At 42.0% G+C, this 18,142-nt stretch overlaps 1 protein-coding gene across 2 annotated transcripts in view; it reads left to right on the top strand.

Annotated features, from left to right (window-relative positions):
• TAFA2 (TAFA chemokine like family member 2) overlaps positions 1 to 18,142 on the top strand; it is a 317,169-nt gene that overhangs the window by 221,020 nt on the left and 78,007 nt on the right. For both annotated transcript variants that reach the window (XR_005747911.1, XM_040343926.1), the window contains exon 2: positions 16,863 to 16,917. The gene's annotated coding sequence lies outside the window, so the exon portion shown is untranslated. The remainder of the gene's footprint in view (positions 1 to 16,862; positions 16,918 to 18,142) is intronic.

The raw sequence follows: 18,142 nt of genomic DNA, 5'->3' as shown, positions 1-18,142 counted from the left end.
AAATTGGGGGAACTGGAACAAGGAAGAATACAGTTCAAAAGCTGTCATATAGCAAAATCACTTAAAATGACAGTGGACAAAGAAAATATTAGCATGCATGATAATGTATGCAAATTACACAACAGCATAATGAGTCATAGCTTTAAAGTGATTGTGAGTGATCACCTTGTAAAACAACCCATTCAGGTTAAAATAGAAATGAAAGGCAAAACTGTTTAACGATATAGAAAAATTATAATTACCTTTTTTTTCCCTTTTTTTTTATAACTGATCACATTCCCTCTATTCTCAGCTCTGTAAGAGCTAGGAGAGGAGAGAGAACAGAACACTGATCATTTAACCACTTCAGCTCTGGAAGGTTTTACCCACTTCCCGACCAGGTCATTTTTTGCGATACAGCACTGCGTCGCTTTAACTGACAATTGCACGGTCGTGCACAGCTGCACCCAAATAAAATTTATGTCCTTTGTTCCCCACAAATAGAGCTTTCGTTTGGTGGTATTTGTTCTGTTCTTTTTATTTTTTGCACTATAAACAAAAAAGACAGACAATTTTAAATAAAAAACAAATATTCCTATAAAAATTTTTTAAAAATCAATTTTCTTCATTAATTTAGGCCAATATGTATTCTGCTACATATTTTTTGTAAAATAAAAACACAATAAATCTATATTGATTGGTTTGCACAAAAGTTATTGCGTCTACAAAATAGGGGATAGATTTAGGGACTTTTTATATTTTTGATTGTTTGTTTTTACTAGTAATGGTAGTGATCTGCGATTTTTAGCGGGACTGCAACATTGTGGCGGACAAATCTGAAACTGAATGACACTTTTTTTGGACCAGTGACACCAATACAGTGATCAGTGCTATAAAAATGCACTGATTACTGTATAAATGACATTGGCAGGGAAGGGGTTAACAACTGGGGTGTTCAAAGAGTTAAATGTTTCCTAGGGAAGTGTTTACAAACTGTGTGGGGCAGTGTCACACTAAAGGAAAAGAGAGATCTGTGATTCAGCTTAGCTGAATCACAAGATCTCTCTTTCCCTTCCTGACAGATCCAGGATTTGCCTTGTTTACACAGGCAGACGGCTGATCTGTCTCTCCGGTGAACGAACGGTGGGTAACAGTGGCCATCGCGGTTGCCGGACTCTTTAAATAGCTCCCTCTGTGTCCAATCACAGCAAGATCGGCACGCGCCCCCCCCCAAACCATGGGCACAAAATTACATGCAGGTACGTGATTTTGTGCACCCGGGCTGCCCTGCTGCAGTAAATGTACGTAGAGCAGTCCGGGAACGGTTAAGGAGAGCAGGCTGAGTTCCCAGCATAGCTAGAAAGCTGACCATGGGGTGTCCTCCTTAGTGTGGTCAGTTTATAATAGGAAAGCAGAGGGATTGCCAAAGGAAGGAATACAAAGAGAAGAGGATAATTTTTCATACAAGTACCGTACATGGTACAGCAACCACATATCAGGAATATGAAATGTTGGGTTTTCTTCTTTCTACATTTTTTTTAAGAGAGGAATGTGCTGGTTGGTCAACATTTTTTTCAACCTGTTTAACATTAGTATACCATAATAGCAAATTAAAGAATCTAACAACTGCCTGTAACAGTGACATTTGAAAATTGCTACACCTCTATAATGACCCGTGCGTTATACCTAGTAAAATGTATGAAGTGCTCAAACAAACTTTTGTACATGAAAACCAGAACAATCTCAATAAAGGCATCTTGCAAACAGTGGATACAGTGGATCGTGAAGAACACCCTAATGTAGTAAACCAAGATGTGTTTAAGAAAATTATGCAATTGAAAATGTTAAACGTTTTATTTTTTAACAAAGAATTTACAGTTTTGTTTGAAATAAGAGATAAAAGCATTTCAAATGAATTTGACATGCAGTATGGCACTTACTGTACACCTTGGATGCTTTCTCATTCACAGCTATTGAGCTTAATACAAACATGGAATGAGTTTATTGGACAGATTGAGGCTAATTCACTAAAGGATTTGAGAATGTTGTGTACATATTTTCTTCAATTATCCAATCACATGTACATGAAATAAGTCAAGAGGGATTTTCTTTATATATGATTGGATAACTGAAGTAAATCTTCACACAGTTTATTATTTGAACATTCTCAAATCTTTTAGTAAATCAGCCTCACTGTCTTGAAAAAACAAGCACAACTTGAAAAAAAAAATCATTTTTAATGTTAATGAGTTAGAGGAGCTTTAGAATCATATTTCAAATTTAACATGTAGCTTCTAAATGCTAATTTATAAAATTACTAATTTAAAAACAATTTAGAACAGGAAAGGAAATAAAAGTACATAACCCGACAGAACTTCAACATTTATGAAAAGATTAATTTGCAATTCTAGCATATTTCCAGGGGTAATATTCATTCTGACAGTTTTAAAGTTGTCCTGCACAAAATATTAAATTTTCCGTGATTACAATTGCCCTAGGGTGGTAATCACACACCCTCTAATATAATTTTGCCACATCCTGAATTATATGGGTTACAGAAAAAAAAAAACAGTGTAATGTTTTTTTCAAGAAAGAAAATGGACTTTATTGGCACATATAAAAAAAAAGTTTTAGGTTTAATATTGCATAAATAAATGCAGAGATGCATCTACAAACAATAAATCATAATACACAGAAAAAGGCAAAAAGTGTCTTTCCAAGAAGAATAGCCTCAAAAGCTGTCTGTAATGCTGTACAGATCTCACGCTGAGAGGAGTAATAATTTCTGGATGAAAACCGATTGAGTCCTTAGAACATTAAAAATCAGCTTTACATGTTTCGCGATTACAAATATATTGCTTCTTCAGGAGCTTCTAGATTTTTAAGAGAGATAAACTTTAATTAGAATACAAAATACCAATAGACTAGATGGGCTACCAAGTACCTTGCATTTAAAATATAGATATACAGACATCAGATGTATCAATATATGCATACTCACCAAAATGGTGCTTTGGTCGGAGATTGCGATGATTGCCCCAAACCACAAGCCAGCTAATGGCGGACAAATACCACCCCCTATACATGGTGTTTGGGGAAGGGATAATGAGAAGCCAAGTAGGTCCCAAAACCGTCAGCCAATAAGTGCCTCACACTGATAGAGAATAAGTGGAGGTACACCCGGTAATTCTAGGTAGAAATAAACATTAGTTAAGCTTAGTATAATATCAAACCCTGGTGAATATTAATTTTCACCATAGTAACATATTGACTGTGTACCTCTTCAGAAAAGAAAGAACAGTACAAGAGCCCCTCACTGATGTCCTACGGAATCCCCTAATATGGCATAGAATCTATAAAAAAATATGATATAAGGGGCCAGATCCACAAAAACCTGACGTAACTTAAAAAATCCAATTTAAGTTACACTGCCTTAAAGTTTCTACCTAAGTGCCTGATCCACAAAGCACTTATCTAGAAATTTCAGGCTGTGTAACTAAAATTCCGCCAGCGCAAGGCGTTCCTATTCAAATGGGGCGAGTCCCATTTAAATGAGGCGCGCTCCCGCGCCGGCCGTACTGCGCATGCGTGCCGGCCGTACTGCGCATGCGCGAAGTTACGTTACGCCGAGTTTTGAGGATCGCGACGGCTTAAAGTTGCGTCGGGGATAAAAAAAATGACAGCGGCATGCATTCCTGAGGGAGAACTCCATGCCCATTTTCAAAGAAAAAAACGGCATGGGTTCCCCCCCCAGGAGCATACCAGGCCCTTAGGTCTGGCATGGGTTGTAAGGAGACCCCCCCACGCCGAAAAATTGACGTAGGGGGTCCCCCTACAATCCATACCAGACCCGTATCCAAAGCACGCTACCCGGCCGGCCAGGAAGGGAGTGGGGACGAGCGAGCGCCCCCCCCCCTCCTGAGCCGTGCCAGGCCGCGTGCCCTCAACATGGGGGGGTTGGGTGCTCTGGGGCAGGGGGGCGCACTGCGGGCCCCCCCCACCCCAGAGCACCCTGTCCCCATGTTGATGAGGACAGGACCTCTTCCCGACAACCCTTGCCATTGGTTGTCGGGGTCTGCGGGCGGAGGCTTATCGGAATCTGGGAGTCCCCTTTAATAAGGGGGCCCCCAGATACCGGCCCCCCACCCTAAGTGAATGGATATGGGGTACATCGTACCCCTATCCATTCACCTGGAGGCAAAAAGTAAAAGTTAATAAACACACAACACAAGGCTTTTTAAAATATTTTATTATTCTGCTCCGGACGCCCCCCTGTCTTCGTTATTAGCTCAATTACCAGGGGGGGCTTCTTCTTCCGCTCTCCGGGGGTCTTCTCCGCTCTCCGGGGGGGGTTTCTTCTTCCGCTCTCCGGGGGGGGGCTTCTCCGGACTCCGGGGGTCTTCTTCCATCTTCTTCCCTCTTCCGCTCTTGACTCGGCGAACCCCGGTTCTTCTGCAGCTCTCCGGTGCCTTCTTCTTCAGCGCTGGCTGCCTGCTATGTTTGTGTGTTAGCTCGATTTCAAACAGGCAGCCAGCGCGGTCTTCTGTGGCGTCAGGGTCTTCTCTTCCTTTCTTCCGATGTTGCCTCGTCGCCTGTTGTCGCTGCAATGATGGAAGCGCGCCTTGCATCCCATTTATATAGGCATCACCGTCCCATCATGCTCCGGTAGGTACCCACGTGGTGGGTGCACGTGGGTAGGCACCCACCACGTGGGTACCTACCGGAGCATGATGGGACGGTGATGCCTATATAAATGTGATGCAAGGCGCGCTTCCATCATTACAGCGACAACAGGCGACGAGGCAACATCGGAAGACCAGAAGACCAGAAGACCCTGACGCCACAGAAGACCGCGCCGACTGCCTGTTTGAAATCGAGCTAACACACAAACATAGCAGGCAGCCAGCGCTGAAGAAGAAGGCACCGGAGAGCTGCAGAAGAACCGGGGTTCGCCGAGTCAAGAGCGGAAGAGGGGAGAAGATGGAAGAAGCCCCCCGGAGTCCGGAGAAGCCCCCCCGGAGTCCGGAGAAGCCCCCCCGGAGAGCGGAAGACCCCCGGAGAGCGGAAGACCCCCGGAGAGTGGAAGAAGAAGCCCCCCCTGCTAATTGAGCTAATAACGAAGACAGGGGGGGCGTCCGGAGCAGAATAATAAAATATTTTAAAAAGCCTTGTGTTGTGTGTTTATTAACTTTTACTTTTTGCCTCCAGGTGAATGGATAGGGGTACGATGTACCCCATATCCATTCACTTAGGGTGGGGGGCCGGTATCTGGGGGCCCCCTTATTAAAGGGGACTCCCAGATTCCGATAAGCCCCCGCCCGCATACCCCGACAACCAATGGCAAGGGTTGTCGGGAAGAGGTCCTGTCCTCATCAACATGGGGACAGGGTGCTCTGGGGTGGGGGGGCCCGCAGTGCGCCCCCCTGCCCCAGAGCACCCAACCCCCCCATGTTGAGGGCATGCGGCCTGGCACGGCTCAGGAGGGGGGGGGGCGCTCGCTCGTCCCCACTCCCTTCCTGGCTGGCCGGGTAGCGTGCTTTGGATACGGGTCTGGTATGGATTGTAGGGGGACCCCCTACGTCAATTTTTCGGCGTAGGGGGGGTCCCCTTACAACCCATACCAGACCTAAGGGCCTGGTATGCTCCTGGGGGGGAACCCATGCCGGTTTTGTTTTTTACAAATTGACGTGGAGTTCTCCCTCGGGAAAGCATACCAAATGCCGTCGCTGGAATGGGCCTTTACAAGGTGTGACTAACTTTACACTTTGTAAAACGAGCCCTAATTTTACACTTGCAAAATAACACTTACGGCGCAAAAAGGAAGCTAGAAAGCTTTGTGGATCGCCTTAAGTGCTAATTTGCATACTAGCAACGGCATTTCGACTCGAAATGCCCCCAGCGGCGGATGCGGTACTGCATCCTAAAATTAGGCAGTGTAATTCAATTACACATGCCGGATCTTCTGTGTAACTTTGGAAAAAGCCTTTTGAGGATCGTTTCCAAAGTTACACACAGACTGAACAGCAGTTAAGTCGGAGTATCTCTTTTGAGGATAACCCCCAAGGTTCTTATTATAAAGGTAGCAATATTGTATTGAGGCCATAATCGCCAATTAAATGCAATATAATATAATAGGATAAGGAAGAGGATAACCAAGGAATCCTCCAAAATTACCTCATACAGTATGCTCAGTAGTAGGATATCCTAATAGTTCACGTAGGTCCCAAAGTTGGCCACCAGATGGCGATGGAGGGATGCAAAAAACGGCTTCTCTATTGTACTACCAGGGAGGATAAAAGGCTGCCTTAATATTAAAACATGTCATACCTTACCTGCTCTGTGCAGTGGTTTTGCACAAAGTCACCCTGATCCTCCTCTTCTTGGATCCCTTTTCGTGCTCCTGGCCTCTCCCTCCTGTCGAGTGTCCCAGAGCAAGCAGCGGCAGCCAATGAGTGTGCAGTCTCTGATGTTCTGCCAAAACACCGGTGGTGATGTGCAGAGGCAGAGTTGAAGCAGGGAGAAGAAAGATGGCGATTTCTGTCGGGAGCGTGGTGCATCCTGGCATTCCACCTGGCTGCTCTCCTACTGCTTCTGTCAAGAAGAAGGAGAAGCGATCATGGATGGGGCAAGTGCAGACCCAGTGGATAAAGGTTTTTTTTTTGCCTCCCCTCCCAAAAAGATGGGGCACCAGCCGTCACTGCCCCTCTCTCTCCTTATTGGGTCACTGGAGGTGATTGTCTCCCGCTGTTTATGAGGTGGGAGAGTCCCCAGAGAGCAGTTGCACTCGTGCACATGGCTGGATCGATAGGGAGCTCAGGTAAGTATTAGGGAGGAGCTGGGGGGGGGGGGCTGCTGCACAGAGAAGGTAAAAAAGCTTCAGCCTTCACAACCACATTAACACAAGAAAAATATATAAACTTCCACTGCTGACCTTTTCTTTTGAAAATGCTGATTGCCTGATTGGCGTACTGAGCCAGCAGGTTCCTGAGTCACTGAAACAAAACCACTATATTGTTGCTACAGAATGGCATCACAGGCAGCCATGGAGGAAATTTGCTGTTTATGTTGTGTGTGTCTTGAATGTTGTGAAACGACATTGTGAAGCTAGTAATATTTATGTGCAAAAACGAGTTATAAGCTTTCATGAGTAGCTCTGCTTCTGTGCTTTTTTTTTAATGATTTATATTCAGGCAGTCTTTGATCAGCGCTATTTCTGAAATCTGAAACACCTGCTGTGGATTAGCATGAGTAACACAAGGTAATTTCAATTTATCCAGGTAGGGAAGCTGAATTAAGTCACTGGAGCATGGAGAGCTTTTGTTGTTTCTTCTAATCGGAATAAGAGTTCACATGTTAGATAAAACATAACTCAACAGTTTAACTCAATAAGAATGACGTTCTTTGATTTATAAATGCATTTAGTGATGTAAACAGCTTAAAAATATAAGGCCCTATATACATATATTATGTTTGTTATATACTCGCTTGGACAGACCCCATACAAGTCTTTTGTGAGTAGTAGCATAATTTTATTGTAAATAAAAGTTGTCCTGTCCAGGATTTACAATATCTCATCTGCTCATTTTACTTGTCTTTAAGGGTAGCGTGCAGTTTGTATTATAGCAGGGGTAAAGATATTGGGAGCCCTATAATTCTGTTAAGTGGGATTAATTTATTTAAAATGGCAGCTCCTAGTCTACCCAAGTGTAATAAAATTGTTGTGATATTTTGAAACATTCTATAAACCCAGAATGTTTATTATTATGGCAGGAGAAAGCATATTCTATGCCTCCTCTTCTTCAGTGCTCTATCTGCAACATTGTAAAGCCTCATACACACGATCGGATTTTCCGACGGGAATTGTGTGATGGCAGGCTGTTGTCGGAAAATCCGACCGTTTGTATGCCCCATCGGACATATGTTGGATTTTCCACCAACAAATGTTGGATAGCATGCTTTCAAATTTTCCGACAACAAATGTGTGTTGTCGGATTATCTGATCGTGTGTACAGAACTCCATTGGACAAAACTCCAAATCACAAACACGCATTCTCAGAAGCAATGCTAACCATAACACAACATTAGCTGAAGTTGCCCAAAGGGTGGTGCTAAAGAGCCGAAAAACCACATTGTTTCATGTTTGTTGGCCGACAATTCTTTGCAGTTTGTGTGCAATACAAGTTCATGGACAACACCCTTTGGACAAAAGTCCTACACTTTGTCTGATGAAAATCTGATCGTGTGTACCAGGCTTAACTTTGTAGCAAATCAAAAGCTGCAGCAGGATGTTGATGTGTGACATACATTTGTTAACACAGTCAAGTAATGCACAGGCACCAGGATTTGCATGATTGTATCAGAACTGAAATAGATCGTCATGCCTTTGGCCTATAAGGAAATACAGTAAAATCGTATAGACTTGTAATTCAAATATTTTCCACTAGATGTCACTCTTAACAAAGGACTGTTGATGGGCAGTGTTCTATGGTAATGTACATTTCCTGTTGTGTTACTGAAAACTGTCTTCACTTCCTATCACCACTCTTTCATTTCCTTTCCACTGGACAGTCCACATGGAGTCAGCTAAGCCTGCACCACATGTTTCATAGGTCTTGATCCTCCTGGGACAGCATCGCTGGTATGATAAAGACTGTTTATCTATATGCCTAGTAGACATTTGTTTGTGTTCATATAATTCTTATATGTTCATTTATTTGTTTATCTCTAATTTCACCATTATTCATACACATCTTATATGGCCACCATCTGTTCATCGTAATAAAGATCCAGAGTTACAGACAGTCTGGTTATTTAGGATGCAAGGTTTAAGCTGTATGTTGAGCTACATATACGACAGGGGCAAACGTGTAGCGAGAACAGAACATAGATGCTAACCCCAAATAATTCCTGATCAAAGATGCATCTGGCCTTCTGAAGAGAAAAACAGATGAAAGCATTTTTTAGGGGAAGTACTATGGTCAATACCTTAGGACGGTGTTACATGTACACTTTACATATTATGTATGCACTTGACATTAGAAATATATATAACATTATGTCCCTTTTTTAGTGGTAATTTCTGTAATCAATTTACTGTACATACATTATTAAAATATAAAACAGGCTAAAGGTATGAAGTTCTTTTTTTAAGCTTAAATAATATTATTAATCATAATATTAATAAGAAGAAGAGCTGACTATTTATCAAGCACAAATGGCTGGTGTTTTTAAAATTATCAACCTTCTTCATATATAAAATAAATACCCCCCCCGGTCCCACTGATCTGGAATGCAACAATCTCCCATTCTGAGCCCTGGTATATCCATGTCAGGAGTCTGGGGCTAAGAAATCCCCTCAGCTGAATGTCCAAAATGTACCTTGCCAGGATGGATGTTTCGGAGCATTCTAATTGGTCAGCGCCGCATAGCCCATCCTGTCAGCTGGGAAGAATATGCGTGGATACCGAGGGGGTTTCTAAGTCCCGGCTCCTGATGCAGATAAACCGGGGGTCAGAACGGAAGATTGCCATTATCAAGGTCAGCAGGACCGTGGGGGCGGGGGCGAGGAGGGGGTCCTGTGTAAGTTCACCCTACAGATTTTTCTGTAAAGGTAAACTTACCCTTTAAGGTGAACCGGACCTGCATGTGGACCAAAAGCATAAAGGCTTACTCTTTTGTTTAATGCACAGACACTGACTATGGTACCAGTCTCAGATAATATGAGGAACATTAGGAAATAAATATTGATTCTACTTGTTTTATTCATCTCTAAATTTTAGCTAACCACTTTTTTTTTCAGTTTATTCTTCCTAGCTTAAGGCCAGTTTTACATATGTGGGGCCACAGTTCCCAGCATGGGGTCCGGTACATTCTTGTTCACCGTTTCAGGTGAAAATCAGGTCTGAATTTTTGCCTGACTTAACCGGACTCAAACATGCACAGGACTTTTTTCTAATGCGAACCAGGACTGCCCCGGAGATATGTGAACTGTCTCCCTTAAGAGCCGGTCACACTCATGCTAATTGGATGCAGAAAAATCTGCATCCAATTTGCACATATGTGAACCCGGCCTAAAGGAGGAGTTTGGGGGTTAAGAAAAAATCAAACATACATACTCACCTCTATCCAGCAATGTTGGTGTGATACTGCAGCTATCCAATGTTGACTCTAAGCCTGAGAACTGAGTGATCACATGACTGCTGATCCAAGTGATGACAATCACTGCTCTCTGCTCTGCCCCTCCAGAGCTTACTAGACCAGTGTTTCTCAACTCCAGTCCTCAAGGTGCCCCAACAGGATATGTTTTCAGGATTTTTCTCAGATGAAACAGCTGTGGTAATTACTAGGGCAGTGAAACTGATCAAATCACCTGTGAAAAATAACGGACAGCATGAAAACATGACCTGTTGGGGCACCTTGAGGACTGGAGTTGAGGAACACTGTACTAGACTGCTGTGTTAGGGATGGGGTGGGTGCAGTTGGCTCTGACTTCCAGGTAGAGCCAGCTGTCAATCAGGCAACAATATTGTCAAGAGTCAAGACCCTTTAACAAGATGGAGTGAATCTGCCATGCCAGCTAATAGTGGGCAGTAGCCTGCTATCAGCTGTTTCTGGGTCACAGGAGAGCAAAGGTAAATGCACTATTGTGATCCACAGGACAAGTATGGTCTGTATTCAGTAAAAATAAACTGACAACTGGAGGAGTGGGGCAAACTAACTCCATACTTGACTAGCAGTTTGGTTCTCGGTATTTGGAGGCAGAGTGGATGAATTGTCCCAACATATGCATGCACACATGGCGGCTAATTTATGAGAACCGTGGTAGTACAAATTACTAAATTTCCACAGGCATCTGCTTCGAGATAAGTGGATTTCTCATCCCTATTACTTATTCACAGAAATACTAGATTTGGGTTTTAAAAAGAGTAAAATGTCAAACAAATTCACTGAAGGCATTGCTTCATGTATTCTTCCAAAAGATTGCTTAATGCCTTTTCCACTGTTAAAACAGACTTCTGAACTGTGTCATAAGAACCTCACTATTTTCCATGTATGCTTCCTACCTTGGTCGACTAAAAAGTAATAACAAATGACAAGCCTTCCAGCAACATTTCTAGTGTTCACAATTTATTTGAACATTTTTTCAGCTGCCATCTTGAATGTGTCACATCTTATGAGTTCCTTCAAGCAGCTATATGCTGTGCTTTCTTCCACTTGACAGAGATTCATTCTCTCCCTGTTCTATTATGTTTACTGTGCCTTGAGAAAAATTCCTCACTCATTTTTGTGATTGGTCATCTTGGATGACAGGCAGCTGGGACACACAGTTATGAAACCAATCAGAATTATTGAAAGTTGAGCTTTTACTATATGGCTACAGTAGAATTAAATATGATTATATGATTGGTTGCTCTGTGTTGCCATAGCAGAGTGCTCACCATGCTCAGATGCAGGTGCAGGTGTAGGCTTCTTTAACCCTTTTACCCACAACTCAATGGATTCCAGGACATGTCCAGGGAAGATGATTTCCTCTGCATCTTGCCCTCAACAACTCAGAGGGGCCACACCTGATGAGGCAGAGGTCGCTGAGCAAGTGAACTGGTGGGAAGCTGGACAAGAGCCTAATAGCACACAGCTTCTCCAAAGGGTCTATCCAGTGTGGGGTTCCCTTTTCCTGCTACCAGAGCACTCTACTTTTAGTGAGGTGGCATTTTATCTTTAGATTAAAGTGACCAGACGTCCCGGGTTTCCAGGGACACTCCCTGGATTGTGGACACTGTCCCCGGACAAAGTATGTCCCCGTTTTTTGTCCCAGGATTCAGGGCCAGATTAACATAGATATGGCATCCCATGCTGGCTGAGAAACAGCCTGGTGGCTCAGATGCTGATGCCCCCTGCTGGATGATCACACTGCCACTCCTGCTGATGTTTAGTGGAGGAGAGTTGTGGGGGAAGGGCTAAGAGGTGGCTGCAGAAATAATCTGTGAGCGAAGGGTGAAGAGGTGAGATATGGATGTGGAGGCAGAAGTGTCCACTATGCATAGAAAATCTCTGAACCCTGCACTCTATGCCCAACACCCTCCTGTGTATTATGCAGTCCTGTGCCCAGCGATGTGTATTATGTAGTCCTGTGCCCAGCGCTCTGTGTATTATGTAGTCCTGTGCCCAGTTCTCTGTGTATTATGTAGTCCTTTGCCCTGTGCTCTGTGTATTATGTAGTCCTGTGCCCAATGCTCTGTGTCTTATGTAGTCCTGTGCCCACTTCTCTGTGTATTATGCAGTCCTGTACGAAGTTCTCTGTGTCTTATGTAGTCCTGTACCCAGCGCTCTGTGTATTATGCAGTCCTGTACCCAGCGCTCTGTGTATTATGTAGTCCTGTGCCCAGCGCTCTGTGTATTATGCAGTCCTGTGCCCAGCGATCTGTGTATTATGTAGTCCTGTGCCCAGCGCTCTGTGTATTATGTAATCCTGTGCCTAGCGCTCTGTGTATTATGTAGTCCTGTGCCAAGTGCTCTGTGTATTATGTAGTCCTGTGCCCAGTGCTCTGTGTAATATGTAGTCCTGTGCCCAGCGATCTGTGTATTATGTAGTCCTGTGCCCAGCGCTCTGTGTATTATGTAATCCTGTGCCCAGCGCTCTGGGTATTATGCAGCCCTGGGTGTCCAGCGATCTGTGTATTATGTAGTCCTGTGCCCAGCGCTCTGGGTATTATGCAGCCCTGGGTGCCCATCGCTCTGTGTATTATGTAGTCCTGTATCCAGCACTCTGTGTATTATGTAGTCCTGTAACCAGCGCTCTTGTATTATGCAGTCATTTGCCAATAAAAAAAAAAAAATTGTCTCCGGATTTAATTTAAAAAATCTGGTCACCTTACTTTAGATCTCCCTCCAGCTGTACACCTAAGCAGAGTAACCCTAGACCTCACTGAGAGGCATGCTATATATGGTGTTAATTGCAAGCAACTGTTTTCTGAATTCTTTTACTGATGTAATGATTCTCATTATAACTTTTTGTTATGGAGTTCTATAGAGACTATGCTATGCAGCCATACAGAGAAATCAAAAATAGCCATGTTTGTGCAGCTTTTGTTGTTGTGCAGTGTGTGCATGTTTTTTCCCCACCCTAGAATTGCTTTGCATTATTGCTTCTAACTTTGCAAATGTTTAGTTAACTGCAAGTTAGGCCTCGTACACACGGCCGAGGAACTCGACGTGCCAAACACATCGAGTTCCTCGGCCAGTTCAGCACTGAAGCCGCCGAGGAGCTCGGCGGGGCGAGAGCTCCCATAGAACAACGAGGAAATAGAGAACATGTTCTCTATTTCCTCGCCGAGCTCCTCGTCGGCTTCCTCGGCCGAAAGTGTACACACGGCCGGGTTTCTCGGCAGAATTCAGCCAGAAACTCGGTCGGAAGCTGAATTCTGCCGAGGAAACTGGTCGTGTGTATGGGGCCTCACAGTTACTCCAATCTACTGTCCAATCATTCAACAAATTTCAACCGATTACCCGTTCTGTCCAATGACTAATATTTTGATCAGTGCCCTCTTCATTTTATTATTGAATTTTATAATTGATGCTACACACTAGTTTTGATAATTAATGTTTTTATTACTACGAGTTCCTACATAGTGCCTAATTGTTTTTGAATATCTTATGTATATTCATCATAATAACTGAACATGAAATCAGGTTGTATAATATGCACTTAGATGATAAATAGATGACATTCTGGTAGAAATTCTTGTTAATACAAATCTAGCACTTGCTTTATATATTACAAAATGTATGAGTAAAAAAATGAATTATTCTATTTCTTAAGCAGAAAGAAGGAATTCTAATGAGTCTTTTACACAATTCTCAGCTTCTGCATGACTGGGGAGAATGCAGTATATTTTACTATGTGAATTATAACGCCGGTTTGAACTTTCCCCTCTTAAAATATAAGCAAAAGGCTATTTGTTAGTTTTCATTAGGGATGAGCAAATCTGTTTAGGTTCTGGTTCTTTTCACAGGGGGTTCCTGTGTGAAATTGGCAAAACTCAAACGCAGAATCGAACCCCACTGAAATCTATGGAGGGAAAATCTTGATACCACATTCTGGAAATTTTTGGGCTAATTGGCACAGAATTGTCAAAGAGCATCGAGAGAAGGAGCTGGGCACTACCATAGTAGACATTTAATCACTTGCTGACCGTATAACTTAAAGGGGTTGTAAAGATTCGTTTTTTTTCTTTAAAAAGTCTTTAAAAATGAAGGGCTCATTCACAGATGTTCTCTGGCCCATACAATGTTTATGAGCAGTTTGTTTGTGCGGCTGGAGGAAATTCGTCATAAAAAAAAAAAATAATGACAGCAACAATTCTGCAACTGAGCAAATTTCAGTGATTTTGAGTTGATTACATTATTGAATAATTTTTATTAGAATTATTTATAATTATTTATTATATTATAATTTATAATTTTGTTTTTAAAAAAATGTCATACCCGGGATGCCTATTAGACTCTGGCTTGGTCAGATTTAAGTGAGTTATTCCTAAGAATTACAGGTCTACAATATAAAACACCAAATTTCCTTGCAAATAATGGTACCACTTTCAGCATATTTTTTCTGAAAGAATCATACCGCCAGGGAGGTTAAGCAGGAATTTTGTAAGTTATGTTTACGTCCGCTAATAATGATTTTCATATATTTTTTGTGAAAACATAATTTCAATATTTTCGGGGGTAGGCTTTATGGGGTCCCATGATTTCTAACGGCATCCCTACTTACTTGCAGGATCAACAGGTAAAGAAACTATGTTTCAGGGAGGTCTCAGCAAAATAAAGACTTCCTTGTTAATGCTGTTGATAGATTGTATTATATACGTAATTTTTTATTTTGGCCATAGTTCCAATTTAAGCTTTACTTTTCTGTAAAATATGACATTTTGGTAACCTGTTTAACTCAATGTGCTTTTTGAATACACAACACACATTGGTAAAATCATTGCTTACAAAATTATACACAGCTGTTCAGTAGTAGAAGACATGGTGCAGTCAGCAACAGTAATAAAGAGGTTGCAAACCTCCAAAATCCCCCCCCCAAGAAAAAAAATATGCAAGACAAAGGCATAATGAGCTAGTATGCATACTATACTAGCTCATTATAAAATACTTACCTTAGAACGATGCCTGCAGTGCCATCCGCACTCTGCTCCAACAGCCGACATCTATCAACGGAATGACATCGGCAGCATGGGATGACGGCAGCCCGTTTCTTCAGTGCCCATGCACCGATGACGTTGGCAGCAGCGTATATAGTGAATATCTCCTAAACTGTGCAAGTTTAGCGGATATTTACAGTACCTACAGGTAAGAGTGGTGTAACAGTTTACAACCACTTTAAAATATAATGTTCAAGCCTAGTGCACACAGGCCAAATGTTGGCCGGTATTGGCCGGTTCAACAGAAACAGTCCCACATTCAGCCCGTCTGTATGGCAGCCAGTCCAACAGAAGCCAGTCTTTCGGACAGCGTCTGCTGAAGACTCATGACCGAAAAAGGTCTCCTGGCTGGCTCCCAGTCAGTGCTCTCAGCCAATGGCTGAAAGCGCTCACCAGAGTGTTCTGGCGGGGGCTGTCCTTCTGTCAGAATGCAATAGCTGAGCAGGAGAGAACACTGTACTAACATCGGATTGTTAATACAGCAGCTTCGACCTTTTTTGTACAACACAGTGGTGTGTAAGAGGCTTAAAGGTCAGGGCAACTCCATATACAAAAATGTGTGATGATTTCAATAAAGTGCAGTTCATGAACAGCTGAAAGCAAACACTAGGGTCCTTTCACACAAACAGCTGGTGTACGGAGTGGTCCAGCAGGAACACCACAGTGCTAATGCATCTTGCATATATTTATTGAAATGTTACACACGTATTTAATAAAGTTCAATTGGCCACTGCACTGTGTGAGGCAGTAGATTGCCTCACACTGTGCTGTGCTGAAAGAAAGTACTGCATGCAGTACTTGTATTTGGCATACTCTGTAAACACAGAGCTCCACGTCCTGTCAGGGAGAGAGGAGACCGATGCTGTGTCCCTTGTACATAGGGACACAGCATCGGTCACCTCCCCCAGTCAGTCCCCTCCACACACAGTAAGAATCACACCCAGGGAATACATTAAACCCCTTCCTCACCCCCTAGTGTTAACCCCTTCCCTGCCAGTCACATTTATACAGTAATCAATGCATTTGTATAGCACTAATCGCTGCATAAATGTGAATGGTCCCAAAATAGTGTCAAAAGTGTCTGATATGTCCGCCGCAATATCGCAGGCCTGACAAAAAAAAAAAAAAAAAATTCATAAATCTATCCCCTATTTTGTAGGCGCTATAACTTTTGTGCAAACCAATCAATATAAGCTTATTGCGATTTTTTTAACAAAATTTTAAAAAATACGTATGGGCCTAAACTGAGGACATTTTTTTTTTAATTGGGATATTATTATAACAAAAAGTAAAAAATATTGTGTTTTTTTTTTAAATCTTTTTGGCTTTTTCTTTTTTGTTTATAGCGCAAAAAATAAAAATCGCAGAGATGATCAAATACCACCAAAAGAAAGCTCTATTTGTGGGAAAAAAAATATAAAAATATAATTTGGATACAGTGTTGTATGACCGCGTAATTGTCATTCAAAATGTGTCAGCGCTGAAAGCTGAAAATTCTGGGTCTGGGCAGGAAGGGGGTTTAAGTGCCCAGTAATAAAGTGGTTAAATTAGTGCTGAATATTATTGGCAATAGTAAAACAGTAAACAAAAAACATATTAGCAACTAGCAAGTAACATTAACTTTGTGTGCTTTATCTCCTTAGAATAAATGTATCAATAAACGTATCATTTATTTTCCAGATGTTTAAAGCATTTCCTGTGTGCCTGGGGGGAATCTGGATTTTGAATGAAGGAGGTAAGTTTGTGAAGAACGTTATATTTTTGTAAAATATATTTACAGTCAAGTATGATCATATGTGAAATGTCTTTGCTGTGTGGGCTACACACCAACAACCTGTCTCATGTCTGTATTTTAACCCTCATTATGGTGATCTTAACATCCTCATCCATTTATTAGCCATCCAGAAAAACTAACAATGTGAACTTCTTTTATAAATATAAACACAATCCTTTATTGGAAATATAGCATGAAATCTATTGGTTAAATCCAATTCATACAGTAGCATAGCACAGTTTTGTGGATACATTTCTGGCTTCAATAAGGGCTTTATGCACTTGAAAAATTGAGGTATGTATTAGAATTTTCAATTGGATTTATGCTGAATTTTTTAACAAAGGGATGTGTTTATTTTTTATGGAATATTCTTTAAAACAGATGGAATGTCGAATGTCGAAATGTATTTATATTCATATTCCTTAAAACAGATGGAATTTTTTTTAACCGATTCCCAACCGGCTCATGCAGATATACTGCGGCAGAATTACTCCCCTGGGCAAAATAACCCTTCTCTTTTTCGGCCACCAGAGGGTGCGCTCGCATGCCCGCTGCACCACACAAATCCCTGTGCTGTCAGAGAAGAGGAAACATAAAGTTTGTTCCTAGTAAGTAGGAAAAATGATATGTCTTACTCTTTTCTCCTAGTCACTCATATCCCTATACAGTTAGAACACACTGAGGGAACACACAGTTATCCCCTTGATCACCCCCTAGTGTTAACCCCTTCCCTGCATGGTCTCAAAAAAGTGACAAAAGTGTCCGATCTGTCCGTCGCAATAAAAATCGCAGATCACCACCATTACTAGTAAAATAATAATAATAATAAAAATGCCATAAAAATGCCGCAATGTTGCAAAAAATAAAAACCACAAAGCTGATCAAGTACCACCAAAAGAAAGCTCTATTTGTGAAAAAAAATCTCACATTTTGTTTGGGTGCATGACCGCGCAATTGTCAGTTAAAACGACACAGTGCCAAATTGTAACAAGTGGTCAGGAAGGGGGTAAAATCTTCCGCGGCTGAAGTCTTTAAAGCAGGTTGTATATGTGCCAGACAGATTTGCTTTATATACCTTTTGTTAGTTATCTGTATTTACTAATAGCAAATAGTTCACTTTTCAAGAGAATTTTCCCTTGGCATAGTGAATGAGGGAGAAATCCTGTTGACTTCCAATCATGTGCAA

Source organism: Rana temporaria, chromosome 3 (genome assembly GCF_905171775.1).
Source record: "Rana temporaria chromosome 3, aRanTem1.1, whole genome shotgun sequence".
Lineage (NCBI taxonomy): Eukaryota > Metazoa > Chordata > Amphibia > Anura > Ranidae > Rana > Rana temporaria.
The sequence above is the reverse complement of the archived record's forward strand: the minus strand, read 5'-3'. Positions and strand labels throughout refer to the sequence as shown.